Source organism: Mesoplodon densirostris, chromosome 14 (assembly GCF_025265405.1).
Source record: "Mesoplodon densirostris isolate mMesDen1 chromosome 14, mMesDen1 primary haplotype, whole genome shotgun sequence".
Taxonomy (NCBI): domain Eukaryota; kingdom Metazoa; phylum Chordata; class Mammalia; order Artiodactyla; family Ziphiidae; genus Mesoplodon; species Mesoplodon densirostris.
The window spans coordinates 77,037,350-77,043,349 of NC_082674.1; the positions used below are offsets into that span (position 1 = coordinate 77,037,350).

A 6,000-nucleotide genomic window follows, 5' to 3' on the forward strand; every position below is an offset into this window, starting at 1 on the left:
TGTTTCAACCACACTTCTACTATATTAATCACCACTATCAGAGAAACCCAGATTAAGATCTTTTAAATAACAGCTTGTATTTACTGAAAATTCTCTCTCTCTCTCTCTCTCTCTCTAAATATATATATATAAATATATACATATATATGTGTGTATATATATGCAAAATATTTAAACAGACATATCACCAAAGAACATATATGAATGACAAACAAGTATACGAAAAGATGCTCGTTATTATTAGTCAGAGAGATGCAAATTAAAATCACAAAGAGCTCTCACTACGCATGTATTAGAATGATTATGACAGAAAGTCTGACTGTAATAAGCTCTAGTGAGGACAGGGAGCAACTGGAATTCTCACATTTGGCTATAGCGGGTTTTTAGAAATGATGGGGAGATCCCTAACCAAATCTTTTCAAACCCCCTCAAGGAATCCATTCAAGGAACTGTCTTAACTTCTTCCCTGCCCCATTGCCTCTTCACAGGGCCACGGTAAAGCCAGCTTTCCAGGGTCACACAAGGTCACCCCCAGCAGCAGTGAGCTTCTCACATCAAGCAATCTGGAGTAGATCTAGTTTAAAAACAATCTTTCTGGTATTTTCTTGGAGGCCCCAGACTGCCCTCTTTAGGTTTGCTTGTCCTTGGATTGAGGTGACTTCAAAGGCGGCACCGTGCCCAGTGAAACGGAAGAGAGGAAGGCAGAATGCACCCCGACTCTGCAATCTGTTCCTAACAGTTTTTTGAGGGTTGAACACAACTCTCGGTGTGTGTCAGCGCTTGAGCTGCGCGTTTCTGTCTGACTGTGTCTCTGCCTAGGTGGTAGGACGGGCCCCGGGCTGAGGCCAGGAAGGACCTGCTCTAAGCCGATAAAGCCAACGCCCTTATGTCAGGAACCCTGTGGTTTTTCTGTCTTTGGAAGCAGCAGGAAGTACCTTTCCCCCAAAACACAGCCCTGTATATTGCTCGCGGGAACAATTCGCACACATCGGGCTGGGAGACCCTGAACACCCAGGGCTGTGTGCTTCATTTCAGGCGAACTGGACACAGTTTTCTCCCTTACACTTTGGAACTTCGAGTTCCGTGCCTGCCCCTCGCCTTCCGGGGATGCGCGGGGGAAGGCAGCCTCCAGGCTGGGCTGGAGAGGGGCAGGCTGAAGCCCCACCGACCTGCCGGGAGCGCGTCCGTCCGTGCCAGACCGCACAGAGGTGCCGGCGCAGCCTAACCTTGATCTTGGCCGCGGTGAGGCTGGGCGTCCGCCGGCGCGCGCCGGAGCCCCAGACCCGGACAAAGTCTGGCTGCTAGTTAAGTTTTGCTGTCTTTTACTTTTCCTAAAATAATTCCGGGGAGTTTCCATCACTCTGAAATGACCTACGAAAACTCTCCGGAGCTAGAAATCAATCAACTCAAAAAAGCATGCTGATTTTTTTTTTTTTTTCCTTTCTTTTTGAACCCGTGGTTGGTGCGTAACGGGAGCTGTCAATCTAGAAGCCCCCTGGGCCTCAAGTGAATCTGCAGAGCTGGGTATTTTTAGAGAGCGCGCTTTCTGAGATTCCAGCTGGTGGACCCCGAGCCGGCTCCTGTCGCCCTCAGAGAGCACGTGGATTTGCAGAATATGATGCAACCCAGCGTGGGCTCAACCGATGCAACGCGCACCGAGCTGTAGCCTGAGAAGCTCCTGGACACACAGAAGGCCAGCTCGCATCCCTCGTCAATTTCACTTTTTTTTTTTTTTTTTTTTTTAAACTCTCCACAGGTTCAGATGCCGTTTGGCTGGGGAAAGGGGTTTATCAAAGATTTATAAATGGAGCAATCTACTAGTAAAAATAACAATCATCACATCATCTCACAGGGTGGCAGGATATTTTGTTTTTCTTTGGCAATGATCCGTAACTGAGTCATTGATTCAAATATACCCTACAAAGTACACATTTTTCTACGGAATGTCTCCCCAAGTAAAATTTGCTGGCTTGCTTCTGGATTAGGAGCCTGGTGAAGCTGACCCTGGCTGCAGGAAATTGCTTCCCATCCACGCAGGCACTCTCTGTATCCCTCCCTCTGGCAGGGATCTGGGCTGCTTTGGGCTTTGTCGTCTGTTCTTTCCCCTGAGCCCAGCACAGGGCTTAGAACAACGGAGGCCCTCGTCCACATCCACTGGGGACCCAAGCTCTTCAGCTGTAAAGTGGGACAATAATGCTTGCCTTACCAGCTTGAGAATGTCCTTGTAGGGATCCAGCTTGTAAAGAAGAGAGATGCTGGAGGCTGCACACCTCAGCCTTCAGCCATGTCCTATCCCCTCCAGCTCCTCACTTTGCCCATCTGTGAAATAAAGGAAAGAAAATAACTGTATCAGTAATGTTAGAGTCATCATTACAAAATCTTAACATTTGTTCATTCTGGAACGTGGGTACTTAGGTGTTTGTTATATTATTCTCTGCCTTTTTCTGTATTTTTCAGTCACCTGCCCCAATAAAAGAAGAGGAAGGAAAAATGTTTAAAGACTTGTAGAAAATCTGGTTTCCTGCAGTTGGACATTCTCTGGTCTTGGGTACAGGGAAATGCTCAGTAAACCGGACTCCTGGAGGAATGAGCAGCATTACTATCACTCATCTCGTTTCTGCCTCTTCCTTTGTTCCAGGAATTTACTGAGACCCAGCAGTAGGTTTCACCCCTACTCCCACCCCCAGCTGTGTAAGGCAGCTGTTTGCTCACCAGGCTCTTCGACTTGGGATAGAAGTTTTCTAGTTGAAGGCAGGTGAGTCCAGAATGATGTCATTTATAACCTTCTGATTCAATTTCTTCCAAACCTACCCACCCCCTGCCGCCAACCATCCCGACCTGTCCTAAGCAGAAGCACACGTGTATGAAAAGAAACTTCTATCTGTAGTCAGTAAAAATGTGCTTTGTATAACACAATCCCAAACTTTCTTGGGCTTCACGAACACACATGGCTCAAGAAAACTCGCATGGACATTTCCACTCCCCTAACTTAAAAACAGCCCAACTAAATTAAGTAACAACAACAACACAGAGTTGTTTCCCACAAAGTTTGCTGTGCTCTCACCACCAGTTTTCAGCCTGAAACAATTTCATGCTTGAGTTATTAACTTATGAAAATAGGCACAAAAGGGGAAAAATGCGAACAGATCTTCAACTATATTATTAGTCATTGCTACAGCTGACTGCATTCCGGCACAAAGGCATGTTATTCTGCCTGAGTATCTCAGCTTTGAACAAAATGTAGCTCGCTAATGGGTTATGCCTCGTATACCTTTTTGTAATCATTACATTGCCGTGCTCTGTAATTTATCCCGGTTTCCATTAGGCGTGTGTGCGTTAGGCGGGCGTGCACTCGAGCACACCCACACACACACATGCACACACACATATCTTTTAAGTCCCCTTTCATTTGTGGCCGAAAAGAAAGGTCATGCAGCTGCCAATCATTTTAGGGAAACACCACTGTATTGATAAAGATAATACTTGGAAACCAGAGTGATGGGTGAATGTGAGTGTAGATCCTGAAAATATTGGTGGTTGGGGGGTAGCAACATGCGTAAAGGAAGGGAATCTAGAAGCAGTCTGGAGAAGATGGAGGCAGAGTGGGAGAGTCTGATCAAGCTCACTTCGGGGGTCTCTGTTCAGGAGGGGCAGCTCTGGAGTGAAAGTCCCCCGGGGTGGGGCGGGGGGAGGGGAACGGCATCTTTCTCACTTGCTAAGTGCGCTCAAGTCTCCTGTGTGAGCAGTGAGATTCCAGGCAAGAGCCCCGTTTGGGGATGTTTCTGGCTGGGGTTCAGAGGTGTTGCCCCAAACCAGTTTGAGTCAAATGAATAATGAAGCCAAGTTTTGAGCCTATTGATTTTCGCTCCTGTAAAGTCCAGAACTGGACTTAGAAATCAAGGCTTTTGAGTATTCACTTCTGGAAACGACAGCAAATAGAGCCGGTAAGAAAATCATCTGGGGAAAGAAATACAGAAGGGATATGAAAAGCCTGGAGAAGACCAAGATGTCCACAGACAAGTATGGATCCCTAGAAGCACCTCCTAAACAGATCAGAGGCTGGGATCCGGAAGCAGCACCCCCCCACCAAGAGCAGGCACCCCCCCCCCCACCAATTCTCAGCCAGCAAGAGAAGCCCCTGGCATCTTCCCCCTGAGTAGGATAATGGGATTCTCCACCAGACACTTAGCCGGCCAGGAGAGGTAGTACTTGGGAACCAAATGGGCTCTTTTAAGTTCTTTGAAGTGTTAACAAATTCTTTGATTTTGTGCTTTCCTCCTCATTAAGACAAATGTGGCACCCCTTTGCCCCGGGAATCTGATCTCACCTCCCAAGCCAGCTGCTCATCCTTCTATTCAGATGAGTCCAAGCCCTGCTGGGGGTCTCCTCCTGTCAGGTAGCAGAGATGCCTATCTTGCCGAAGATCTCTCTGCCAGGGCTCTGCCAGGGCCTCCAAGCCTCGTGCTGCTCTCAGAGCCCAGGACATACCACCACCAGGTCCCAGCTCACATAAAAACACAGAGGTGCTTGTGTTAACGCTCAGCTCACAATGGCCTGTTAGGTACCAAGCAAACTCAGGCATGTTAAATTTGTCGGATGCTGTGCCCCGTGGAGGGGACCAGGCTGGACAGGACTCGGAGGACAGAGCCCCACCCCCACCCCCAAAGATCTGGAATCTTTAGAGATTATGAAGCCCAACTGTGCCCTCACCCCTCTTTTACCCATGACACACTGGGGCTAAGGGGTTCGACTGGGGCAGAACTGGAACTGGAAGCAGCTGGCATTGAACCCCTGAGGCTCATCTGCCATCATCTTCCCCCACCGAAGCTCTCCCTCTCCCTCCTAATGCAGGACAAATTCAGTGGGATGAAAGCCTGCAGACAGAAGGAACTGGGGGTCCTGTGGTTTATTCAGAGGCCACTGAAAGCAGCCAGGCAGCCTCTCACAGCCAGCGCCAGCTGGGGAAACAGGCCGGGAGGGCAGAACTCTGTGCCCCAGAGGCGCGGGCTGAGCCCATGGGGACAGTCCTCAAGATGGCTACAGCCTGTGATGGGGACCTGGGAGGCCGGATGAGCTCTGTCAGGTGGGCAATGGGAGGGTGGGAGAGGAGACTTCTGGAGAACAAAAATTCAAAGCTGGGGAAACAACCCGCCTTATCTCATTCCATCTTAGTTATAATCTCCGCAGCCCACAGGATAAAGTCCTGCTAAGTGCGCATTATGTCATGGAATCCTCTCACCCATCCGTGGATCAGTATCACGATTTGACCCTCTCTCCTCCTATTTTCATTTTTACCATCTTAATCATTTTAAGTGTACAGTTCAGTAGTAAGTACATAAATATTGTTATGCAACAGACCTCCAGAACTTTTTCATCTTGCAAAACTGAAACTCTCTACCTATTAAATAGTAACTCCCCACTGCCCCCTCCCCCAGCCCCTGGCAGCCACCCTTCTACTTTCTGTTTCTGTGAATTTGCCTACTCTATATACCTCAGGTAAGTGGAATCATACAGGATTTGTCTTTTGGCGACTGGCTTAGTTCAATTGGCGTAATGTCCTTGAGGTTCATCTCTGGTGTAGTGTGTGTCCAAATTCCCTTTTAAAGGCTGAATAATATTCCATTGTATGGAGGGAGCACGTTTGATTATCCATTCATCTGTTGATGGACACATGGGTTGCTTCCGCCTTTTGGCTACTGCAACTACTGCTGCTATAAACATGAGTGCGAAAAAGTCTCTTTGCAATCTTGCTTTCAAAGCTTTTGGCTATACACCCAGAAGAGGAATTGTTGGATCATAGATGGTCGTTCTATTTTTAAGTTTTTGAGGAACCTCTATTTCCCACCAGCAGTGTATGAGGGTTTCAATTTCTCCACATTCTTGCCAATACTTGTTATTTTCTGTTTTTTTTTAATTTTAATACTAACCCTCTTCATGGGTGTGAGGTGATATCTCCTTATAGTTTTGATTTGCATTTCCCTAATTCTCAGTGATGCTGAC

General features: G+C 47.6%; 1 long non-coding RNA gene across 1 annotated transcript in view; it reads right to left on the minus strand.

Annotated features, from left to right (window-relative positions):
• Nucleotides 1–4,487, minus strand: part of LOC132501991 (uncharacterized) — an 81,253-nt gene extending 76,766 nt beyond the window's left edge. Inside the window, exons 1-2 of the long non-coding RNA XR_009534374.1 lie at nt 4,328–4,487; nt 2,207–2,319 (exon numbers count right to left, since the gene is read on the minus strand). This is a non-coding gene — a long non-coding RNA (uncharacterized LOC132501991). The remainder of the gene's footprint in view (nt 1–2,206; nt 2,320–4,327) is intronic.
• Between the last annotated feature and the right edge of the window lie 1,513 nt (nt 4,488–6,000).